Source organism: Bos grunniens, chromosome 21 (assembly GCF_055505025.1).
Source record: "Bos grunniens cultivar Pamir isolate PY7600 chromosome 21, Bosgru_T2T1.0, whole genome shotgun sequence".
In the NCBI taxonomy this organism is placed as follows: Eukaryota; Metazoa; Chordata; class Mammalia; order Artiodactyla; family Bovidae; genus Bos; species Bos grunniens.
In genome coordinates this window covers 29,105,794-29,133,114 of record NC_141185.1, presented here as the reverse complement: position 1 = coordinate 29,133,114, position 27,321 = coordinate 29,105,794, and the positions used below count along the sequence as shown (strand labels likewise).

Below are 27,321 nucleotides of genomic sequence, written 5' to 3'. Positions count from 1 at the left end.
CAACTGGGGAAATGTTTTTCATGTTGGTGGTTTCATTAGCATCATCACAGTGTTATTTTGACCTCTACAAGCTTTCTCTCAGACCTTAAAAATGTCCACTTTTTGTAAATCACACCAATTAAGAAATTTGACTGACAGTATTTTCAAAATTAAAAGAACAGTTGGTGAGAAAAAATCATTACCAAATATAATTGTAGAACCAATAGAAATGTACGTTATAGATAAAGGATAATATTTTGTGTGGAGTGGGTGGCTAATTTATCTTTTCTGGCACTGAAATCTGTTCATTTCAGTGTCTGCCTAAGAGCTATTTATTTTTTAAAATCAAAACAGATTTCAATGTATTATACATTTTTGTTGTTGTTATTTGAGCTTGCATAATTAGTGTCTATTTTTTCTTAAACCAGCAGAAAACTGTTTTGTAGAATAAACCTTCAGGTTCCACACGTAAACATTCCATTTGAGCCTGTGCTGCAGAGACTCACAGTACAGCTAGTGCCTTTTTCTTTTATTTCTCCAAGCCAGCCCCAGTCCTTGACGTGTGCCCAGTTCTGAGTTTGTTCAGTTCCTATGACTCTGGTGATGAAGTCAAGCTTCCAATACTCAGTTTTGGTTGGGGCAGGCAGACAGAAGGTAGAAAATGATAATATTTCAGGAGCTATGTCACAGAATTATTAGGCTTGTCTTTACATCACAAAAAGGGTAATAGGACCTGGAGAATTATCAGAAGACTTGACTTCCTTTGGAACCTGAATGTACCTTGAAAGTCAAGAAATAAGGAACCCATGGTTTTTCTCCTAGCCATGAGTGAACATTCAACTATAATTTAGCGGAGCAAAGTATTATTTCTTCTACAATCCCACTCTCTCCTCAACAAGGAGAGTTGCTTTCATCAGGAAGAATATTCCTCAAGCATCCCCTGGTGGCTCAGATGATAAAGAATCTGCCTGCAGTGTGCGGGACCTGGGTTTGATTCCTGGGTCAGGAAGATCCCTGGAAAAGAGAAGAGCTACTCACTTCAGTATTCTTGCCTGGAGAATCCCATGGACAGAGGAGCCTGGTATGCTACAGTCCATGGAATTGCAAAGAGTCAGATCAACTGAGTGACTAACACGTTCATTTTCAAGCAGCACCACTTGGTTAGTTTTAATCTGCCTTCATTATGTGAATAAGGATCTACTAAACTTCCTGAAATGTCCTCTTTGGTGCTTTGAGGAAACAAAAGGTGGTTTCAAAAACAATAATACACCAGATTTACAGGGAGTGTAAGTTACAAGAGACACCACAAATGTTGTTTCAATGGTTCCCAAATGAAAGTTCTCAGATCTGTCTCCTTTGGGGACTGACTTTGTGCCAGTTCACATCAAAACCATCCCTCACCCTACGATTATGACCGTCTAAATTTACATTAAAAGGCTTTTTCCTTTTATGAAAATGAGGTTGATATGGTGTTTTTAATGATCCTGTTTAGTTCCCTTAGTTATTGAAATATTATTGGTCTGTGAAATCTAGCAGTCTGGAAACTGCACTTTTTAGAAGATCGCTGTTTAATCCTATGTTGTTGCTGTTGTTTTTTCCACCGAATCACAATATTACAACCATCAAGTACCAACTGTCATTCTCTTTAACCAACACTATTGTATCAGATGCATTCAACCACCCTCTTCTTCCTAAAATGAACAGGCTTCAATGGCACAGACACCAACATCCTCCCCCACAAAAAAATCAACAAGCAGCTTTTCTCCTCTAATTGCTCCTCCACTGCTTTCCTTGTTGGCCATTCTATTTCACCAAACAAATAATTTTAAGTATGAGAATTCCTAAAGACATTTTCTTCCCCTTCCCCCTCATTTCTCCCATTCTCCTCTTTCCCTCCCTCCTTCCTTGTCTTTCTCTCACTAAACTGTGGCAGGAACACTTAACCATGAAATCTGCCCTCTTAACACATTTAAAGGGCACAAGGCCTGCTCTTCTCTTTATTTCTACCCATTCCTTCTGGGAACTGCTGTCTTCAGAATTTCATCACCACCTCCATGCTGATGACTTTCAACACTTTAGAACTGAGAGCTTAAACCACCAGAGTTCCAACAGTCTATAAGCCATGTGCACCAACTCCAACTTTTCATCTTCCACAATGAACTCATTTTGCTCTCCAAGCTAGCTTAACTTCACAAATTTCCAGTTTTCATCAAGCACTTTATTGACAACCCAAAACTCACTGTTCTTTTATCCCTCCTTCTCTTTCACCTTCTAAATCCAATCACTCCTCAAGTCCATTTTTCCAAAATTTCAACACAAACTTTGGAGTAAAAAACAACCTAGATTTTATTGCAGACTCTGCACTTACTAGCTCTGAGAATTTTGGACAGATTACTTATTGTTTATAGACTGAATGTTTGTGTCTCCTTCCACTCCCACAAATTCATATGTTGAAGCCCTAACTCCTAAAGTGATAGTATTTGGATATGGGGCCTCAGGGAGGTAATGAAGGTTAGCTAAGTTCATGAGTGCAGGGTCCTCATGATAGGATTAGTGCCCTTATAAGCCACAGAGCTGGCTTGCTTTCTGTCCCCCTTGAGTACACAGTGGCATGATGGCTGCCTATCAGCGATGAGAAGAGGCCTCAGAATAAAATATACCTTGCCAGCACCTTGATCATGGATTTCCCAACTTCCAGAACCATAAGAAGTCATTCTCTGTTGCTTAGCCGTCCAGTCTATAGTGTTTTGTTATGGTTGCCCAAGGCAACTAAAACACGTGCCTTTGTAAACTGTGACCAGTAATGCCTAGCCTGCTGGAAAATATTAGTTTTCTTTTCTCCATCCCCATTACAATCAACTCAACTGAGGCCTCTATCTGCTAAAACGAGCCCCTAGTCTTTCCTTACTCCACTCTATCCTGCATACCACAACCAGATTAATAGTCAAAGAATCAAATCAACATGTCATTCCAGTTCCTCAGAGCTGTGAATGGTTCTCCACTTAACTACTGGATAAAGTTTCAACTTCTAGACCTGGCATTAAAGCATTTCAGAGTACCTTTAATCCTATCTGTTCAATTTTCTCTCCAAAAAATACTTCGGTGCTATAGGATGGTTTTTACTCCTCCCTTTCAAACCCAGCTTTCTTGGACTGGAAGGTACTTAACCTCCCTTCTGTCTACCCAGATTCACTCCAAGATACCCCTCCTCCAGTAAATCTTATCTACTAATAGCTGCTCCAGAGACTCTGATTTCCAGGCTTCCATTCCTCATTTTGATATCTTCCCTGGCTCAACTGCTTTATGTAAGGATGTTATCACATCATATAAGAAAACAGGCTTCTGGGGAGCAAGAAGCTTGTTTTCTTGCTTTACATAACTTACAGGTCATGTCATTTTTTCTTGTCTTACGTGACTTTTCTATATTTCTCAACACCCAGCACAATCACACACACACACGCAGTCAATTCTGAAGAAACACTACTGAATTAATGCAGTATGTCATCACTTGATACAGAAACAGTCACATTCTTTTTGTTTTTAGTTTTAAACTTTTTCAAATATATGGCAAATTCTAGAGAATAAAAGTAAGCACCCTGAGTTTTAGACTGTGATGTTCACTTCTAAAATATTAAGAAAATAATACTTCGCAGATGCTGCTGAAGTCTTTTGTACCTCCAACTGACGTCTTTTCAACCTTTTTCCCTACATGTATTTATTTAGATATGTGTCTTTGCCATTGATGTTTTAACACTTTGATTACTCATATATATGGCCACAGATGCTACTTTTCATGCTTTTTAATTTTCTATTAGTGTTATACCATGTTTGCCCAACTACGCACTGTTCTTTTCATTATTAGATTTTGAGATTTACGCGGCTAAACTGAGATCTAGCTTAGTCATTTTACCACTCGACAATACTCCATTGTATGACTGTACCATAGTGTGTTTATATATCCCCATATTGGAGAACATTTGAGTTGTTTCCAACTGTTTGCTGTCACAGACAGCACTGCAGTGAACATTCCCAAGAATGTGAGGCAGCCTGTTTTCTTTTTTTTTAATTTTATTTATTTATTTTTTTAATTAATTTTATTCTATTCTCAAACTTTACATAATTGTATTAGTTCTGCCAAACATCAAAATGAATCCACCACGGGTATACATGTGTTCCCCATCCTGAACCCCCCTCCCTCCTCCCTCCTCACACCATCCCTCTGGGTCGTCCCAGTGCACCAGCCCCAAGCATCCAGTATCGTGCATTGAACCTGGACTGGCATCTCGTTTCATACATGATATTTTACATGTTTCAATGCCATTCTCCCAAATCTTCCCACCCTCTCCCTCTCCCACAGAGTCCATAAGACTGTTCTATACGTCAGTGTCTCTTTTGCTGTCTCGTATACAGGGTTATCGTTACCATCTTTCTAAATTCCATATATTTTTAAACTTTACAATATTGTATTAGTTTTGCCAAATATCGAATTGAATCCACCACAGGTATACCCGTGTTCCCCATCCTGAACCCTCCTCCCTCCTCCCTCCCCTACCCTCCCTCTGGGTCGTCCCAGTGCACCAGCCCCAAGCATCCAGTACCGTACATCGAACCTGGACTGGCGACTCGTTTCATACATGATATTATACATGTTTCAATGCTATTCTCCCAAATCTCCCCACCCTCTCCCTCTCCCACAGAGTCCATAAGACTGATCTATACATCGGTGTCTCTTTTGCTGTCTCGTACACAGGGTTATTGTTACCATCTTTCTAAATTCCATATATATGTGTTAGTATACTGTATTGGTGTTTTTCTTTCTGGCTTACTTCGTGGGTTTAGTTGCTTTGAAAACAGGCTGCCTCACATTGAGGCAGCCTGTTTTCAAAGCAACTAAACCCACACATAGAGTCTGTAACTCCTCAACAATGGATCACATGTGTTTTCTAATTTTTAAACTTTCAAATAGTCTAATCAGACCCTTGGGCTGGTTCATAATATTCCACAGCTGACAGAGCACAGAAACCAGGATCCAGCCTCCCAGGCTCAGTATAGCTGCTCACGCCACTTTCTTGATGTTCACTCAACCTCTAAGTGTCAGTAATTACTACATCCCTCATTATTCATACATTACAGCTAATACCATGAATTAAGGCAAATTGGAAGTGGTCAAATAACCATGATTGGTCAAAAAAAAAAATGCATGATTTAAGGCAAATTGGAAGTGGTCAAACAGGAGATGGCAAGAGTGAACATCGACATTTTAGGAATCAGTGAACTAAAATGGACTGAAATGTGTGAATTTAACTCAGATGACCATTATATCTACTACTGTGAGCAAGAATCCCTAAGAAGAAACAAAGTAGCTCTTGTAGTCAACAAGAGTCTGAAATGCACTACTTGGATGCAATCTCAAAATGACAGAATGATCTCTGTTTGTTTCCGAGGCAAATCATTCAATATCAAAGTAATCCAAGTCTATGCCCCAACCAGTAATGCTGGAGAAGGTGAACTTGAACGGTTCTAGCAAGACCTACAAAGACCTTCTAGAACTATCACCCAAAAAAGATGTCCTTTTCATTATAGTGGACTGAAATGCAAAAATAGGAAGTCAAGAAACACCTGGAGTAACAGGAAAATTTGGCCTTGGAGTACAGAATGAAGCAGGGCAAAGCGTAACAGAGTTTTGCCAAGGGAACGCACTGTTTACAGCAAACACCCTCTTGCAACAACATAAGAGAAGACTCTACACATGGACATCACCAGATGGTCAATACCGAAATCAGATTGACTACATTCTTTGCAGTCAAAGATGAATAAGCTCTATACAGTCAGCAAAAACAAGACCAGGAGCTGACTGTGGCTCAGATCATGAACTCCATATTGCCAAATTCAGACTTAAATTGAAGAAAGTAGGGAAAACCACTAAACTATTCATGTGTGACATAAATCAAATCCCTTATGATTATACAGTAGAAGTGATAAATAGATTCAAGGGACTAGATCTGATAGAGTGCCGGATGAACTATGGACAGAGGTTGCTGACATTGTACAGGAGGCAGTGATCAAGACCATCCCCAAGAAAAAGAAATGCAAAAAGGTAAAATGGTTGTCTGAAGAGGCCTTACAAATAGCTGAGAAAAGAAGAGAAGAGAAAGGCAAAGGAGAAAAGGAAAGATGTAGCCATTTGAATGCAGAGTTCCAAAGAATAGCAAGGAGAGATCAGAAAGCCTTCCTCAGTGATCAGTGCAAAGAAATAGAGGAAAACAATAGAATGGGAAAGACTAGAGATCTCTTCAAGAAAATTAGAGATACCAAGGGAACATTTCATGCAAAGATGGGCACAGTAAAGGACTGAAATGGTATGGACCTAACAGAAGCAGAAGAGATTAAGAAGAGGTAGCAAGAATACACAAAAGAACTATACAAAAAAGATCTTCATGACCAGATAACCATGATGGTGTGATCACTCACCTAGAGTCAGACATCCTAGAATGCAAAGTCAAGTGGGCCTTAGGAAGCATCACTATGAACAAAGTTAGTAGAGGTGATGGAATTCCAGTTGAGCTCTTTCAAATCCTGAAAGATGATGCTGTAAAAGTGCTGCACTCAATACACCAGCAAATTTGGAAAACTCAGCAGTGGCCACAGGACTGGAAAAGGGCAGTTTTCATTCCAATCCCAAAGAAAGGCAACGCCAAAGAATGCTCAAACTACTGGACAATTGCACTCATCTCACACACTAGCAAAGTAATGCTCAAAATTCTCCAAGCCAGGCTTCAACAGTACGTGAACTGTGAACTTTCAGATGTTCAAGCTGGTTTTAGAAAAGGCAGAGGAATAAGAGATCAAATTGCCAACATATGCTGGATCACAGAAGACACAAGAGAGTTCCAGAAAAACATCTACTTCTGCTTTATTGATTACGCCAAAGCTTTTGACTCTGTGGATCACAACAAACTGTGGAAAATTCTTAAAGAGATGGGAATACCAGACCACCTGACCTGCCTCCTGAGAAATCCGTATGCAGGTCAAGAAGCAATAGTTAAAACTGGACATGGAACAACAGACTGGTTCCAAATTGGGAAAGGAGAACATCAGGGCTGTGTACTGTCACCCAAATGCTAGGCTGGATGAAGCACAAGCTGGAATCAAGATTGCCAGGAGAAATATCAATAACCTCAGATATGTAGATGACACCACCCTTAATATGACAGAAAGCAAAGAAGAAATTAAGAGCCTCTTGATGAAAGTAAAAGAGGAGAGTGAAAAAGTTGGCTTAAAAATGAACATTCATAAAACTTAAGATCACAGCATTCAGTCCCACCACTTCATGGCAAAAAGATGGAGAAACAATGGAAACAGTGAGAGACTTTATTTGGGAGGGGCTCCAAAATCACTGCAGATGGTGACAGCAGTCATGAAATTAAAAGACGCTTGCTCCTTGGAAGAAAAGCTATGACCAACCTAGACAGCATATTAAAAAGCAGAGACATTATTTGCCAACAAAGGTCCGTCTAGTCAAAGCTATTATTTTTCCAGTAGTCATGTATGAATGTGAGAGTTGGACTACAAGGAAAGCTGAGCACTGAAGAATTGATGCTTTTGAACTGTGGTGTTGGAGAAGACTCTTGAGAGTCCCTTGGACTGCAAGGAGATCCAACCAGTTAATCAGGCCTAAAAGAAATCAGTCCTGAATATCCATTGGAAGGACTGATGCTGAAGCTGAAACTCTAATACTTTGGCCATCTGATGCAAAGAACTGACTCACTGGAAAAGACCCTGATGCTGGGAAAGATTGAAGGCAGGAGAAGGGGACAACAGAAGATGAGATGGTTGGATGGTATCACCAACCTGATATACATGAGTTTGAGTAAGCTCTGGGAGTCGGTTATGGACAGGAAAGCCTGGCATGCTGCAGTCCATGGGGTAGCAAAGAGTCAGACATGACTGAGCACCTGAAATGAACCGAACAGCTAACACCCACCAACAAGGTAAAAATGAGCACACTATGCATCAGTTAACATTTCCCAGCCCAAATCTTTTTAGTTTCTGATCAGCCATCATTGAATAAATATTTATTGAAGTCAGTAGTATCAGGCACTGTTCCAGGCACTGACAATCAAATGATGAGGCAGAACCTGTTCCCATGGAGCTTGAATTCTGATAGGAAAAGACAGGCAATAAACAAACAAATAAGTGGACATAAACTATATCAGATAGGGACAAATGCTATGATAAAAATTTAAATTGTGATATGATAAAATATAATTAGAAGTAGAATCTCAGTCTCATAACAGAAACAAATGATAATTATGTGAAAGTGTTAGCTAATGTTAAAGGGGTGAATTACATAAGTATATTGAATGAACACATTGTATACCTTAAGCTTACATAATGTTATATGTCAATTATATCTCATAAAGCTGGAAAAATAAAAAAATTTAATTTCCAAAAATAAATTTTAAAAAAATTTGTAAACTGGCTGTTCTAATATAGATGGCCAGTAGGCATATGAAAAGATGTTCAACATCACTAATTATTAAAGAAATGCAAATCAAAACCACAATGAGGTAATACCTCACACCAATCAGAACTGCTATCATCAAAATGTCTACAAACAATAAATGCTAAGAAGGTGTGGGGAAAAGGGAACCCTCCTACATTGTTGGTGGGAATGTAAACTGGTGCAACCACTATAGAGAACAGCATGGAGGTTCCTTAAAAAACTAAAACTAGAGTTACCATATGGTTCAGCAATATCACCGCAGGTCATATGGCCAGAAAAGACGAAAACTGGAAAAAGTACATGCACCCCAATGTTCATAGCAGCTCTGTTTACAATAGTCAAAGCATGGAAGCAACCTAAATGTCCATCAACAGATGAATAAAGATGTGGCATATATATAATTGAATATTACTCAGCCATAAAGAAGAGTGAAATAATGCCATTTGCAACAATATGGATGAACCTAGAGATTATCACAACAAATTAAGCCAGAGGGAGAAAGAAAAATATCATATGATATCATGTATATGTGGAATAAAAATAATACAAATGAACTGCTTTACAAAACAGAAACAGACTCATAGACATAGAGAACAAATTTGTGGTTACGTGGGGAGGGTAAATTAAAGTATGGGATTAACAGATACATACGACTATATATAAAACAGATAAACAACAAGGATTTATTGTGTAGCACAGGGAACTATGCTATCATAGATTGGCATCACCAACTAAATTGACATGAGTTTGAGCAAACTCCAGAAGATAGGGAAGCCTGGCATGCTGCAGTCCTTGGGACTGCAAAGTCAAACATGACTTAGTGACTGAACAACAACAACAGGAAGCTATATTCAAAATCTTATAATAGACTAAAAGGGAAATTAATCTGAAAAAGAATTAGATATATGTATGAATGCATACCAGAGAAGGCAATGACACCCCACTCCAGCACTCTTGCCTGGAAAATCCCATGGACCGAGGAACCTGGTGGGCTGCAGTCCATGGGGTCGCTAAGAGTTGGACACAACTGAGCGACTTCCCTTTCACTTTTCCCTTCCATGCATTGGAGAAGGAAATGGCAACCCGCTCCAGTGTTCTTGCCTGGAGAATCCCAGGGACGGGGGAGCCTGGTGGGCTGCCGTCTATGGGGGTCTCACAGAGTCGGACACGACTGAAGCGACTTAGCAGCAGCAGCATGAATGCATACATATACATAGATACATATATATATATATCTGAATCACTTCGTTATACACCTGAAACACTGTAAATCAACTATACTTCAATTTTTTTTAATGAAAAAAAGCACTGCTATTCTAGACCAGTGGCGTATAACGGCTTTCTGCAGCAATGGGAGAGTCCCACAGCTACATCGTCCAATATGGTAGCTATCAGCCACGCTTGAAATGTGGCTGGTCCTTCCGAAGAAGTGAAGTTTATTTTAAATTACTTACTGAATTTTAATTATTCAATAATATGAATTTAAATGCAAATAGCTACCTGTGGCTAGTGTCTACTGAAATGGACATGGTTGCTTGCCCAGGGTCATAATATTAGTAAGTGGCAGAGATGAAATCTGAACCCAAGGAATCTGGCATCAGAGTTTATATTTCTAATCACCACATCATATTGCCCCTATCAGGACATTAGCTGAAAGCAGTCATCCCAAGAGGTTTTGCTTTTTTGTTAGTTTGACAGTACGGCCTGTTTTTATGCTGATGAATAATAGTGGAAAGTGAAAACCTGATGATGCAGACGAGAGAGAATGTATAAGGAGACATCGTGAAAAGATGAGAGGGGATGAGATCCAGAACACAAGGAAGTAGTTGGCCTTTGACAGAAACAGTGAGTTTCATGCTTAGTATTAGTAACAACCAGATGGGGAGTGGGGAGGAGCAGAAAATGGGACTGATGTGGTAGGTAGATTTGGATATTTGCTTCTTGCTCTGACTTCTCAATAAAGTGAGGCACATTATCTTCTGAGAAAAAAAGAAAAAGGAACCAGAAGACATAGGTTTGACAAGAGAGGGAGAGGTATGATAGAGGTAATTTTGGAGAATGGTTAAGTGTAGTGGGATGTTAGATATTATTAAGGGCTTATTGGAAACTTGTGGTCATGAATTTTAAATGAAACCGCTCATCATAGTTATTTGTTTTTCTCCAGCAATTATAGCTGATTGGATACAGGCACAGAGAAAGTAATTATGTGGCATAAGTATAAAGAAGGGAGAGTGGGATGAGGGAATTAAGGGTGTTTGCAAGGGAGTGATTAAACATGAAATCCAAGTTGGGTGAGGAAGGAAATGAGGGCATGAGAATGAGTGACAGTGAAAATAGTAAAATCTGTAATTGCAATCAAAACATGAATGAGGAGCTGTTTGCTTTCTTTTATTTTTATGGGACCTGACAGGCTGCTTCTAAAATCTGTATGAAAGCACAAAGGGTCAAGGAGACCTAGGACAGTCCTGAAATCCATGCTGGGGGACTTTCCGTATCAGATACTAGGATTTACTTTTTTTTTTTTTTTAATTATTTTTATTTATTTTTTGGCCTTGCTGTGGGGCATGTGGGATCTTAGTTCCCTGACCAGGGATTGAACCTGCATCCCCTTGGAAGCACAGAGTCTTAACCACTTGACCGCCAGGGAAGTCCCTAGGATTTACTTTAAAGATATATAACTGAAGCTGTGGTATTGACCACAGAGGTCAATGAAGTATTGGTCACAACTAACAGGATAGAGAGCTCATGAATATATAGAAACCTGATTTAAGGCTGAGCAGACATTGTACATAGTGTTGAATGAGGCTGATAAAGTTGGTTATCCATATTAAAAAAAAAGATCCTTAACTCATATCATACTTATGGATTAATGACTTTAATATGAAAATCAAAACTATAAAACTTTTCCAAGAAAATAAAAAATATATTTATAATCTTGGAGTAAAGAACAATTTCTTTTAAAAAACAAAAAGCACAACCACAAAAGAAGTAACTGACAAATTTGAATATATGAAAATTAATAACTTCTGTTCAAACAACATAATAAAGTAAAAAGATAAGCCACAAACTAGGAAAAGGTATTTTCAACACATATCACCTCAAATGGATTCTAATCCAGAATATATAAAGAATTTCTACAAGTCCATTGGAATCAATCCAATTTAGGAAAATAAGCAAAAGACACAAATAGGCATTTCACAGAATAGGAAATTATCTAGAAACATAAAAATGATGCTCAAATTCATTAATATGTATGGTAATCAGAGAAATTAAAATTAAAAACACAATGAAATATCACTTTATACCTTTAGATTGTCTTTGGGCTCCCCAAACTTTTATGAGGCTGCAGGCTGAGAAAACTACTTCACTGTAAATATGAACAGTGTTTATAGAAAAGGAAGGATGACTCAGAGTTCCGAGACAAGAACCATGGAGAATCACTCCCAAGGGAGCAGGATGGGCCCATTTAAAAGAACAGGTGGGGACTTCCCTGGTGGACCAGTGGCTAAGACTCTAGGCTCCTAATGCGGGGGACTGGGTTTTGATCCTGGTGTGGGAATTAGATTCCGCATGCATCAACTAAAAGATATCCTGTGCTGCAATGATGATGGAAGAACCCATGTGCCATAACTAAGACCCAGGACAGGCCAAATAAACAAATTTTTGAAAAGATTAAAAAATAAAAGAAGAGATGACATATGCTTTAGCTAGATTTCAGAATTAGACCAATGCCAACTATGTCCTTTTGCCAGGACTGTTAATTTATGGTAGAGTTATCCTATCCTGTATCACCACAGTATCTTGGGAGTGCAGAGGGAAGATACACTTGTCTCTTTAGCTCAAAGCCTTTGCATTAATAGAAACCATACTCAAGGTGTGGTACCCAAAGAATTGTATCTGTACTTGATTAGACGAGCAGCTTCTGCCTTAGAACATGCACTCTCAGTCCCTAGAGCCCTGAGCCATCATGTAAAAAGTCTAGGCTACTCTTCTGAAAAAGAGGCGTGTGGAGGAGCACTGAGGTTACCAGACATGTGACTATATAGCCCAGTCAGGCCTGCAGGAGACCTCAGTCCCAGTCACTATCTGACTACAACTACATGTGAGATTCCCCAAGAGAAAACCACCCAGCTGAGCACAGTCAACTCTCAGAACCATGGAGAAAATAATAAATAATAATAAATCCTAACACTTTAGGATATTTGTTACACAGTGATAAACCAGACAACATGGTTTTGAGCCCCCTTATCATCTTAACTCTCATCTATCTAAGCCAGTACTGTTATGGAAATGTTTTTCTTTTTCTTAATAATCTTGCCTGCTTTCCAAAGAAGGTGTGTCCTATTACTCTAGAGGGTTCGTAGTTTTGACAAATGCCATGGTGGATTTGGGTATAAAAACATGGAGGTAAGAGACAGCAGTAGAAAAGAGGTTCAAGTTGAGTGGCTCTGATTTATAATGGAATTCAAAATGCCTAGGGAAAATTGAGGAAGAGACAAGAGACAGGAAGGATGGCAAAGTATCAGAAAAAATACAGAGAAAGAACTTTCAGTGGTCACACAATAGTAAAGAGACAATAAAGCTCAGAAAAGTCTGATGGAAGGAATAAGTTGTTAACTTTGGAGTATACCATGTAAAATCTCTCCCCTGACTTATGAATCTTCAGTGAAAACCACATTGCTCACATTCTGATGTGAGCAGATTCCTTATCATAAGCATGAAGCATGAAGCATGGAACAGAAGAATGATGGAGCAGTTGAGACCTGGGTTACATTTTAGAAAAATGTTGACTACCACAAGTATTTAATCCTGTAACCTGGCATTAAAGAAGTCCCCTAAACGAAAATTAATCCATTAATAGACATTTTGGGATACAGCTGTTCAGTAATTTTGAGCCATTAAGCTTACTCTTATACAGCCTATTTCTCTCCATTTTATTTGAAAGAGTATCACAGGATCCAGCTAAACATCTTGATGAAACTCACATGCTATCTATATAAAGGCCACTCCTCTTAACTGTCAAGTTTATCAACCATGTCAAAAAAGTAATTAGATCCATCTGACATCATGTGTTCTTAGAATCACGCATCTTCCCTCTGTGTTCAAAAAAGTCCGTCCTCTTAATTCATCATTCTATAGTCTTGATAGGAGCTGACATTAAGCTCACCAGTAACTGCCTCTTAGATGGTGTTCACTGCTGCCTGAAATCTAGTGTACTGATTAATCCAGCCACGTTTGGAAGAGAATTTTCCCTGAATCAGGATACTATTGGACTTTGATGATGCTGGGATAGCCCTGTGTATTGTCCAATGGAAACATGTACAGACATGTGACATGAGCCTGAAACTTAGACATGTTGCCTTCCCCCGACATATTGGCTACCTCTAAGGATCCCACATCTTGGTTCTATATGCATAAAGCAGTATCCTAAAAATAATGCCCTGGGAAACATCTAACCCTGAAGTCTCCAATTAGAAGGTTTAATAACTCCAGTGTCAAAGGCTAGCTACCTGCTAGTAGCTTAGCCTTGAAAAGTTTTAAGAAAATCACAGTGACCTACCAGCAATTTTTGTTGGAGAACCAAGAAGTGAAAAGCTAAAATGACAAGGACCAAGAATTTGTTAGTAGAGTAGCAGGGTATAAATTCAAATATGCATCTAAGAAAGAAGGGATGCTGACTGAAGTTGCTGACCTAAGGAAAAGGAATTCAACTCTGAAATAAAGCTGGAAAGGCAGAATGGGGGCAAGTGTCTGGACCTGCTGTCTGGACATGATGACAGATTTAGAAATTCAAATGAAAAGTGAATAAAGGAGCAAAAGAAAAGCTGGTATTAAGGCTAGGAATGTCGCTGCATGTCTGGAACTTCCTTCCTGTCAATACACAGACCCTGGTGATCCCTTCCCTTACATCTCTTATTACTTTCTAAAGATAAACTATTTCAAACAGTTTGGCTCTGTGAGTGGTAAGACGAATAAACAAGCTTCCCTGCTTTAAAAGAGGTATGGATACAGACTGTGGGAAATAAATCATGTTTAATAAATGAAGATATTGCAATATGTATAAAAAGACATCATGCTCTAAAAGGGATGCTCTGTAAGCCTAGAATGATGAAATATGTTTTAGGTGCTGATCAGCTACCAAAGCTCATTTATGCCTATTCCCAGCTGCCCCCACTTCCCACCTACATCTTCTATAGAGGAGGATGCATAAGTCAGAGAATCTCTTTCCAACTCTCCCTCACAGCAAGTGTGTGTGTGTGTGTGTGTGTGTGTGTGTGAATGTGCACGAGCACGTGCACCCACTATACAGTAAAACCAGGAACATTCCTTGGTATTTAAGTTGTTGGACAAAGTACAATAGGTGAAATAGATTCTTATTGTTCACTCTAGTGCACTCAACAAACACTTATTAAATTCTTTTTAAAAAATTACTACAAGCCAGATACATTGATAGATGGCCGAGCTAGAACGATGAGCAAGACAAAGTCCCAGGCCCAAGGAACTCTTAGTTTATTCTGAAAAACTGAGTTGTGAATGTGAGAATAAAAGTGAATTGCAGAGTTCTGTGCTGGAAAGGAGAAGAAAAGTTTCACAAAAACGGAGTCAGGTAACCTATCTCTTAAGAAAGGAATTAAAGTTTACCAGATGGACACGAGAGGGTATGGCTTTGGGAAACACCACAGTCAAGCTCAAATCTGCTCAAGAAGCGAAATAATTTTCAGTTTTTCCTATTTACTGATTCTAACAGACCAGAGCAATATATCCCAGCAACTGATCACTCATTTCCAACATAACTGCTGCAGTTGTTACTGCTGTTCAGTTGCCAAGTTACGTCTGACTCTTTGTGACCCCAGGGACTGAAGCATCCCAGGCTTCCCTGTCCTTCATCTTCTGCCGGAGTTTGTGCAAACTCATGTCTATTGAGTCTGTGATTACATCAAACCATCTCATCCTCTGTCACCCCCTTCTCCTCCTGCCCTCAATCTTTCCCAGATCAGCGTCCTCTTTGTTGCAGTTACTCTGATCTAAAGAACATGTACTCATCTCTTTCCCCCAGAGATATTGCTGTGGTTTGATTTTCATGTATTAAGACAACCTTTGGGATAACTGTCACTCCCTCCTTTACTCAGGATAGTACAAATTACTGACAGAAAAACCACTGGCTAATGAAGAATAAATGTAGAAACATTCTATCATTCCTTTTCTATTCCACTGGCTCTGAAAAATTCTATATCCAGCCTGGAGCTATGTTTAGACAACCATAATACAACCCACTCAGAAAAGTTAAAATTCCAATTGATCAAAAGGACATTTCCCTATAATGGAAAGAAAATGCAAACAGGCTAACTACTCAACAATTTGGTTTAGTCAATTATGGTGCATCAACATGACAGAAAATTATTCAATTTCCAAAAATGATAATTAAAATGATTATATGTGATATGTGGGAAAAGAAAATGCAAAACAGTTTACACACACAATTGCATTAAAATGCATCTGCTTGTGGAATGTTACTTGGGAGTAACATGAAAAAATTTTAGTAATTGCAGTGGGGACTGCAATTCTGGCGTATTTTTCTTTTCAAATTTTTCTCTAATGATATCAATGGGTCATCTTCTAATTGTTTAAAGTTTGGTGTTTCACAGTGCCTGGGTGTGGTTGCTGAATTAAGTCTACCATCTTCTTTGTTCTTCATACTTTGTTACAATTAACACAACCCAAGACCACAAGAACTGTTTCATGCTACTCTCCTTGAATGTGTGCCTGCTAAGTCACTTTAGTCATGTCCTGGTCTTTGCGACCCCATGGACCCCATGGACTCCCATTGCCTGCCAGACTCCTCCATCCATTGGATTCTCCAGTATACTGCAGTGGGTTGCCATGCCCTCCTCCAGGAGGTCTTCCGCAGGTGGGTTCTTTACCACTAGCGCCACCTGGGAAGCCCCACTGAACTTAGTGACAGAGACAAAATATCTCATCTTACACTCTATGATCAAAAACATTTTAATACAGAACATTTCCTTTAACTTCACTAAATTTTTCTTCACTAGCAGTGCCATCTCTACTACTTCTTTTATTTAATAAAGTTTCATTTTTCAAAAGGTACAGCTGGAGGGACCTGTTCATGCATCTTTGCCAGTGGCTGGGGCATCTCCACCCTTGGTGTTGTAAGATACTTGATCTCTATGCTTTGAAACCAGCTTAATAAATCCTTTACTAAGGAGCTCCTGAAAGGCTGCCCTGGCCAGAAAACTGTGAATCCTTAGTCTCTCAGAGATGACAGTGAGGCTGTGAGCTTCTGGTTGGAAACTTCCTTACAGAGTTTGTCAAACAAGTCTAGGTTATTGAGCTGGTCTCAAACTCTGTCTTTGGATCACTTCTTTTTGGCCTTGCCCCCAGATTTGTTCATTGGATCTTTGTTTTTCTTGGCCGACTTTCTGGCATCTTTCTTCTTTCTTCTTCTTGTCCTTGGGCAGCATCAGTGAAGTTCGGAGAGCAACTGCTACCGTTTAGCCTCACTAAGCTGTTGGACAAAAAGCCTATCACTTCTGCTGGCATATTTTTGGCTACTGGAAAAATAATAATGTAATAATTAAGAGTTATTACATTATTATTAATAACTTAGTCTAGTGGTTCAGACTCCATACTCCCAATCCAGGGGGCCAGGGTTCAATTCCAGGTCAGGGAACCAGATCCCGCATGCAACAACTAAAGATTCCACATGCCACAAGAAGATGGAAGATCCTGGGTGCCACATGTAAGACCCAGCACAACCAAATAAATTTAAAAAAAATGAGTAGGGCCTGTCTTCCTCCTTCTGGTTCTATTATCTTGGATGAATCACTTATCCTCTCTGTACTTCACTTGCTTGTCAGTAGAGTAAGGTGACAATAATTGTGGTAATATTTCCAACTGAATATTGAATTCTAATTGTGATGACAATTCATGGGGTTGTCATAAAGATGCAATGTGATGATCCAGGCCAAGTCTGGCCTATGCTCTCAATCACCAGTAACTATTTATTGTTCTTACGCTTGACTCATGGTACAACTATTCCTGACACCATTTATGCAGTTCTGGACCACTCTCTAAACTTCTCCTGGCATACGTCCTTCTTTTCATCTTTTATTCATATCTTTTTAAAATCTGAGTTTACTAGACAGCTCTCTGGAAATGATACCTTCTTCTTTTCCTTGTTTTTTTTCACTGGATCATCTGTGATGACAACATAAGAATTATTTTATGTAAAAGAATCCTCTCCTACTTGAATCATATTTTCCTCAAAGAGTTTCATGTCACAGAATCATGCCCATCTTTTTAATGAACTTTTCCAAACATGTATTCCTACAGGTTGAGGTTCACATGGAATGATTCTGGCCTTCATCCTCTCTGGCTATCCTTAATTGAGGTGAGGATATCCTTAACATATATAAGGATATCCTATATGTCCTTAACATGTAGCTTTTTATTCTTCTAAACCAAAAAAAAAGACACAAATGGTATACAAATGAATAAAAAAATAAAAAGCAAGTCACTCCCTCTTCTCCCAGAGGCAAACATTGTTATGTGTTTTGTGTATTCTCTGGAAATACTCTATGCATTTTGACGCACATTATATTTGCATACATATATATGTGTGTACATATCCCATTTTAAACCCCAACTGCATCAGACCATACACCCTGCCCTACAAGTCGCTTTTTACTCAGAAGTATACCTTGGAGCTTGTTTCTTATCAGCACAAATAACATTTCTTTTTTTCTACAGCTGTGTAATTTCCTAAATATGGATAAATCCTAATTTTTTCACCAGTCCCATATCAATGTTCATTTGGGACATTTCTATTCTTATGTTATTACAAACATTTTGGAAAAAATGTCTTTAATGTATTATATATACAGTTTGAAAGTGAGAGTGGCTCAGTCATGTCCAACTCTTTGCGACCCCATGGACTGTAGTCCATGGAATTCTCAAGGCCAGAATACTGATGTGGGTAGCCTTTCCCTTCTCCAGGGTATCTTCCCAAACCAGTGATCAAACCCAGGCCTCCTGCGTTGCAGGTGGATTCTTTACCAGCTGAACCACATGGGAAGCCCAAGAATACTAGAGTGGGTAGCCTATCCCTTCTCCTACTGATTTCCCAGGAATAGAACTGGGTCTCCTGCACTGCACAGACAGATTAACGAATCTGCCTGCAGTGCGGGAGACTGTGTTCAATCCCTGGGTTGGGAAGATCCCCTGGAGAAGGGAAAGGCTACCCACTCCAGTATTCTGGCCCGGAGAATTCCATGGACTGTATAGTTCATGGGGTCACAAAGAGTTGGATATGACTGAGTGAATTTCACATTCTTAAGTTGAACACATAATATATATACAGTTTATATAGTATATAAATAACAAAACTGCATAAATAATTTTGTAGTCTTCCTTTTCCACATATCTTATATTTTGGAAGTTTTAGAAACTTACTTTCAGTTCTCCTGTTACATATAAAAAAAATGAATATCATCCTTAATAATTCAGATGTCATAAGAAATGTCATTCTGATTCATTGTAATTCTAACCTTTGAGGATATAGGATATATTAGAGTTGTCTAAACAAAGCTTCCAGCAGATTATAGAATTCTGCAGAGCCAATGAGATGAGAAAAAAAAATGATATAAATATTTCTTCTCCTTAGCAAACTATTTCTGTCAGTGACAAATAAGTTCCATATTTAGAGTTGTCAAACAAAGAAACTTAAGGTCATCATCTCCATTATAGCAAATCTGTGAATAATATTTGTTAAAGTCCTGGAAATATAAAAGCTGATGCAAAGAATACACGAATTGAAGAGTACAGTCAAACTGTGCCCCAAACAGGCTGTACAAAGTATTTGACTTCCTCACGTTTCTCATCACCCTGTTCATTACCAGCAAATTTTACCTTATGGTCAAAATTTGACCATGAGCATACAGTTTTCTATCTGTATCCTTAACATTCTGAGAGATAAATCAAGAATTGTTCTCTGTACTGTTTTTAGCCAGACAGGTCTTTGAGAAAAACGCAGTTCCATCAGAATCCCTTTTTACCGACATTCTGAATTGACTTGTCAGATCCTGGATGGCTACCAGTGAACAACGGGAAGACCTGGGAATTTAAACTAAAGGTGGCCCTGCTATGCAGTATCATCAGTTCATTCTTCTAATGATGAACCAGCTTTATTTAACCATTTGGATCTGATTTGTTTACTGTCTCTAGGTTGTAATGTAGTTAATAAAAATGAAGAGTGAATTTTCAGATTTGTTACTAGCTTTAGCTACTCTTTAATGACTTAAGACGATAAAGGTTCTAGGGCAGAAAATCAAAGGCTTTTGGCTCTTTCCAGACTATAGATCTTAAGTTCTGTAGCACTTCAGAGATGATGGCTGCTGCCAACAGAACTTATCACAAATCAGAGGCATTTCTCAGTGTGAAGAGTCTCGCTTCTTCCTTTTTACGTACAGTACAGTGTCACTGCACTGAATCATCCCGCACACAGAATCCAGTGTGAGACACTATACAGTTCATCCATTAGCTCAACAAAAAGTAAGTATCCACTCTGCCAGACTCTATTCCAGGTCCTGAGATAAGGATATGAACAAAACAAACAAAAATTACTACTTTCCTGGAGCTCACATTCTAGTGAGGTAGGGTAAGTCAATAAACAGAATATGTAAAATATAAAATATTTTGGACAGTAAGAAGTGCTGCAAAAAAATAAATTATACTTTAAAATGAATATAGGAAATCCAAACAAGGTTGGTAGATGGTTTCAATGTCAGTATCTTGGTTATGATGTTGTATAGTTATCTTTGGGGGAAATGAGGCAAAAGGTACATGGGATCTCTGTTTTATTTCTTACCATTGTGTGTGAGTCTACAATTATCTCAGTAAAAATTTCCATTAAAATTTTTAACTGGAAGGTCCACTGCTGAAGAGTGATCGGATTAGGGTTTACTGAACAGATAACAGAGAGCTAAGACCAGAAATTGGTGAAACAGCAAGACATGGAGTGAGACTGCTCCAGTCAGAGGGACCACAGGAACCAGACAAAGCTGGCCTGTAGGGTTCCAGAAGCTGCTGTCAACAGGGGTGGCTAGAAACAAGGGACGGAAAGAGCAAGCTAAGGGGAGAGGCCACTTTACAGAATCTGGCTTTTACTCTGAATGAGGGGGAAAGCAACCAGATGGTTCTGGGCAGAGGAGCGGCGTATCTGGTTTTATTAGTGTTATTCTGGTCTCTGTGTTAATATTAGACAGTAGAAACCAAAGAATGAACTACAGTATCAAAACATGCATAGCATTCTTTCAAATCACTCAGACGCCAAGGTAAAATACCTTCTATGCATTCTGAATTCACTGACTCAGGGAGTTTTCTCAGATTCACAAGAAATAGTTTCATAGAAGTTTTCCTAACCCATCAGGTGACAAAATAATTCAATCTGACTTTCGCGCATGAACTCCTCCCATGAAGCTTTGCTTAAATTTTTTTTTTATTCCATCAGTATTTAGATTCTACAAAAGGAGAGTAGCTCCAAGAAGTTACCATGGGAAAACGTTCCTCTGAAAAACCAGTATGTTTCTTCTATTTCCCAAATCACTTTTATTAATTTTTTTTTGCTTTTCATGTTTTAGTAATATCTCCTGAATTTGACAACTGGAGAATCAGTAAGCATCTGATGGTATAGTTAAAAATAAAGTAATAAAGAGAAAACAGGGGCTTCCCTGGTGGCTCAGTGGTAAAGAATCCGCCTGCCAAGGCAAGAGATATGGGTTCCATCCTTGGTCTAGGAAGATTGCACATGCTGTAGAGCAACGGAGCCCACGCACCCAACTACTGAGCCTGCGCTCTAGAGCACATGAACACAACTACTGGGCCCAAGTGCTGCCACCACTGCAGCCCATGTGCCCGAGTGTCCATGCTCCGAAACAAAAAAGCCACTTCAATGAGAAGCCTGTGCATCGCAACTAGAGTAGTGCCCCCTCGCCACAACTGGAGAAAAGCACGTGCAGCAAGGAAGACCCAGCATAGCCAAAAATAAATAGATAAATACGTAAATAAAATTATCTTTAAAAAATAAAGAGAAAAAATAGCTTTTTCCTTTGAGAATGATAACTTAAATGTTAAAAAGTAAGTGGTAATTGATAATTTAGATAAAGATTCTGCAAGAGGTTGGTTTTTTACAATAGTTGTTCTTCACGATTGGTAGCATCTTGAAATTATTGAAAACAAGGAATATAAAGGGTGATTTATACAACATTGTAGCAACTAGAAGTTTCTACCAATTCGTACTCCTATAAACCCAAGGTACAATGATGATTCATGTCCATGATGGTTCCTATGAGGAGCTGTAATCCTGAAACATCTTCTGAGTCACCTAACAAAACCTGTTCAATATAGTATTTTGAATATGTTATTAACTTTGAAGACTTTTGGTTTTCAAATTGTGTCTGGCATGTTTGATGATAAGCTACTAACCAGAATATTTTATTACTCAGAACTAACCATTATTCCCCATCTGTGTGGGTTTACAGCATAAAATATCAAAAGTAGAATGTCATTAACTATTTGTAATGAAAACTCCTTAAGACTGATCATTCTAGAGGCAAATCACTGAATTTCTGAACTGTGTTTAGTCACCAAGTCATGTCTGACTTTTGTGATCCCCATGGACTGTAGCCCACCAGGTTCCTCTATCCATGGGATTTCCCAAGCAAGAATATTGGAGTGGGTTGCCATTTCCTTTTCCAGCTTTAGAGATTATCTAATCTACTTCAACAATACACATATTACACATGAGAAAATCAATATCAAACAAGCCTAATATATGTATAATAATTAGTGGTAGATGCCCAAATAGAGCCATTTTGCCAAGCTGAGGAAAAAGATGGTAGAATTCAAAGCAACTAAATCTCCTAAAATCTTCAGGATAGGATCTCAGAGAAAAGGGGCTTGAATAGAGAAGGAGCTCAGAAACTTAAACAGGATCCCTTAAGTTGGGGCCAAATAATGAGCTCATGCACAGGGTGAAACCTGACAAGGCTGGGCTGAGAGGAAACACCAACAAAAGAACAGCTTCTGGGAAAAGAACAATCACAAAGAGCTGAACAAATGCGGGAGCTGAGGAAATCTCTAGTTACGATCAGCCAGAGAGCTGTGCTGTGCTCCGAAGAAGGAATTAATGAAACTCCAGTACTTTGGCCACCTCATGCGAAGAGTTGACTCATTGGAAAAGACTCTGATGCTGAGAGGGATTGAGGGCAGGAGGAGAATGGGGCGACAGAGGATGAGATGGCTGGATGGCATCACTGACTCCATGGACGTGAGTCTGAGTGAACTCCGGGAGTTGGTGATGGACAGGGAGGCCTGACATGCTGCGATTCATGGGGTCGCAAAGAGTCGGACATGACTGAGCGACTGAACTGAACTGAACTGAAGAAGAGGAAGAGACAGCCTAGTGTCTTCTCTCTGCTGTGTGAGGGTACAGCGAGAAGGTGGTCATCTGCAAGCCAGAGAGAGTCCTCAGCAACAACCAAATTTGCTGGCATCTTGCTACTGGACTCCCCTGTCTCTAGAACTGAAAATAAGTGTCAGTTGTTTAAGTCACCCAGTCCACAGCATTTCGTTACAGCAGCCCAAGCTGACTAAGACACCTCTCTGCCCACTTTCCCACCTCCTCTACAGCTTTATCCTCCTTGACTTCATCTTTAAATCCAGAGCTCCCAGAGGGAGGCTCAAAAGGGAGGGGGTATATGTATATTTTATAAAAATATGTAAATAAAAAGAAAAATAGAAGAAAAATGTAGACGGCCTCTCTCCTACCCCCATAGTCACCAGCCCTTTCCATCCAACTCAGGGCTTTTATACACATTGTTCTCTTTTAGGAAAGTTCCCTCCTCTTTCTCACCAGCCGAAATATATATATTTCTCTCATATCTTAGTTTAATCATCACTTCTTCCGGGATTCCCTTCGCCTACTTATCTGACTAGGTCAAACCCCCTATTATATGCTTTCCTGATACACATTATTCTCATGAGTACTAAACACTGTAGCAATTTATGTCCTTAATTTTTAAATTTAGTATTTGTCTTTTATACTAGACTGTGAGCTCCTGAAGGACACATTGAAAGCCCTGAGTAAATATTTATAAAATGAATGAAAGAATGAATGCTCTCATAAAATAATGATTTAATAAATTGTTTGCAACAAATTTCCCTAATGGTCAATAAGTATTTGTTGAAAGAATTTACAAATCTCCATATTCCTCACTGTTTTGCCTATAAAATAGGTGCCTGCCCTGCTTACCACATAAGGGTTGTAAACATATAATAAATAATTTAAGTATTTGAGATTAAAATTCTAATGGCATCTGTATTACTTTGGGTAGGCTAAATAAACTGCTGAATCAAACAGATGCAAATATGCAGTGGCTTAAATACAATAGTAGTTTATTTCTTGTTTATATAACAGTTCAGAACAGGTGTTCAGGTCAGCAGGCAGCTTTTCTACATGCACTGATTCAGGAACCAAAGTTCCTTCCATCCTGTGGCTTCTCTGTGGCCTTCTTATCATCTGCATCCAGCTGGTTGAACAGAGAATGGAGGAAGAATTCTTATTCTTCGAAAGGCTTCATCGAGAAGCGGCAAACATCATGTCTATTCATCAGGTAACTGACTATAACGCTGTTACTATGGAAGAAGGAAAGAACTGATTCTGCAGGCAGCTGGTGGTGGTCTCTGCCACCACCACCTCAATTCAAGATCTCTTATTGCTTTAGCTTTGCTGTGCTTTTTGAACAGGTGGCAAATACAAGTATTAACAACATTATGGGTTAGAATCAGGTCAGACCAAATGGCAATGAAAACTTTCTTTTACTATTTCCTATTGGTAATAGCACCCCAAGCTGTTCCATGATAATTTCGTTGTGGAAAGTCTTATCTCATTCTGGGCTCTTCAAAGTAAGAAAAGAAAAAGGAAACATTGAGAGAAACATACCTAGAACACTACTTATTCACAGATAATTCGCATGATCTCTTCCAGTGACCGTTTAAGTGTTATTAGGACTAAAAGCTGATTGACTCTTTCAATCTAATCAGTTCTTAATTATTTATAGGCTGGATTATCACCCGTTTGCCCCTCCAGATTTATCCTCCACCCTTTTCTGTGCCTCAGAAGGCTGACTGTATGGACTAAATCAAATGCCTCCCTTACCTTCTGGCATCCCTTGGGGTTTAGCTAAAGAAAATCAACAGGGGATCAAAGAAAGAAGTGTCACCACAGACTGGCCGCAGCTCCTATTAGAAGGTCTTCCCCAGGAATTCTCCCTCTGCAAGGACTAATAAGGGCTTTCTGTCCTGTCCATTTAGGACCAGAGGAAGTGTCTCCTTGTTGGCCAGCCCCAGCGTATTCCAATATCTGTCCTGATTTCTCTAGATCCTACCCATGCTTTGTAAATCATTTCTTCATTAAAATCTCTTCCAATCACTCATCTGTTTTCTGCTGGGACCATGATTTCTCAAAGTGGTCCCATAGAATCCTAACTCTGAAGTTAAAATATACATCAGGAGTGCTCTGTGACAACCCAGACGGGTGGGATGGGGTGGGTGGGAGGTTTAAAAGGGAGGGGACATGTGTACACCTATGTCTGATTCATGCTGATGTATGGCAGAAACCAACACTGTAAAGCAATTATCCTCTAATTAAAATATTTTATTTATTTTTTAATTGAAGGATAATTGCTTTACAGAATTTTTTTGTTTTCTGTCAAACCTCAATATGAATCAGCCATAGGTATACATATATCCCCTCCCTTTTGAACCTCCCTCTTATTTCCCTCCCCATCCCATCCCTCTAGACTGATACAGAGACACTCTGAGTTTCCTGAGCCATATAGCAAATTCCCACTGGCTATCTATTTTACATATGGTAATGTAACTTTCCATATCCTCAATGAAAATGTTTTAAAAATATACACTTTAGGTAAAATAAATTTTTAAAGCACCTAGCAAAAAGGTTTGTAAACAGTAGAAGCAACAAAAAAAATAGGCTATTTACATATATGCTGCATTTCTTAGACCTTTTTGATCATGGAATTTCTCCATGATCCTTTTTGATCATGGAATTTATTTTGAGAGCATCTGAGGGAATCGGTATTCTAAAGAATGTATCTAGGAAATTCTGATTTATGCCAATAGAAATGAGAGAAGACAGACACGTATATAATTACTATACAACGGCTGCTGCTGCTGCTAAGTTGCTTCAGGCGTAGACGGCAGCCCACCAGGTTCCCCCATCCCTGGGATTCTCCAGGCAAGAACACTGGAGTGGGTTGCCATTTCCTTCTCCAATGCAGGAAAGTGAAAAGTGAAAATGAAGTCACTCAGTCGTGCCGGACTCATAGTGACCCCATGGACTGCAGCCCACCAGGCTCCTCTTCCCATGGGATTTTACAGGCAAAAATACTGGAGTGGGTTGCCATTGCCTTCTCCGATACAATGACCAAGAATGCTCAAGTTGTTTACATTCTGGCTTTAAAATATAGCCACTCACTCACTTGATGATGGCATGCTGTGTATGTGTGTGTGTACACACACATAGACACACCTACACCCTCTGCACCTGGGCTGAGTCCACTGCTAAGAGGCCAGGACTCACCTCTCAGACTTCAGAGTCAGGTGTAGGACCTTGGAGAGAACCGACCAAGGAAGTCTGTCCTCAGACATATGCGTTCTTGAACCACTATGGCTTATAAGAGACCCAATGGATTAGGGAACAACAGACTGTAGAGAAATTTTATCACAGAGAAAGGGCATGGAATCTACAGAATTGGTGGAATCATTTCATTTAATGAACTGTACCTGTGACACCTTTATACAGAAGTTACTAATTTTCCAATTGAGGATTTCAGAAACACTCACCTTGGAAAAACCCTGAAAGACAAGCTTTCTCAACTTCAAAACTATACTTGAATCAGCCCAGATGTCAGTAATTTTCAAAGAATTTAACCTCCAAGAAGATAGTGTTGCCGTCTTTGTTCTTTGTTCCCACCTTTCCTGTCTTTGTTCTCTCTGATCCATCCTGATAGTGCCTACCACCCTGCATCATAATTGTTAGCTTAACTCTGTCTCATAAAGCGATGTGGGCTCTCAGAGGAAAGAAAATGAACCCTGCAGTTTTTAAAGCCTTCACATTTGACACAGCTTGTGCTTAATAAACATTTTCGAGCAAGTGGAAAAATATTGGCTGAATGAATGTTTCCTTGGTAACCTATTTCACCATCAACCCTGTTATAAACTTTCCCTTAAGATTTTTTTTTAATGTGGACCATTTTAAAAGCCTTTATTAAAGTTGTTACAATATTGTTTCAGCTTTATGTTTTGGTTTTTTGGGCTGAAAGGCATGTGGGATCTTAGCTCCCCAACCAGGGATCAAACCCTCACCCCCTGCACTGGAAGGCCAAATCTTAATCACTGGACCACCAGGGAGATCCCTGAAGTTTTTCTTAATACCAACTCAAATGCCATCTTGTGATTAGAAGAATTCCTAAAAGATACTAAAAGCTAACCACTCTGGACAGAAGTACGATAAAAAAAAATAACAATAAGAATTTTTTTTTTGCTTTTGTTCATTGTATTTCTTTTTAATTTTCACAGAAGAAAACTATACAACTATTCTTGCCAATGTATTTCAATCCCACAAACTGTAGAGTTTAAAAAAATTCCTCTTCCTAGATACAGGGCTAAGCAAGCCAAGTAAATGAGTAAAGCAAGGTATTTTGGTGTGAGACCTAAAATGAAGGCCCAGCAATATGTGC

The 27,321-nt window shown here is 39.1% G+C and overlaps 1 protein-coding gene and 1 pseudogene across 1 annotated transcript in view; both read right to left on the bottom strand.

Moving 5' to 3' along the window:
- Nucleotides 1–27,321, bottom strand: part of LOC147349315 (uncharacterized) — a 151,968-nt gene that overhangs the window by 76,600 nt on the left and 48,047 nt on the right. The window lies entirely within an intron of this gene.
- Nucleotides 16,578–16,965, bottom strand: LOC147349317 (small ribosomal subunit protein eS25 pseudogene; annotated as a pseudogene).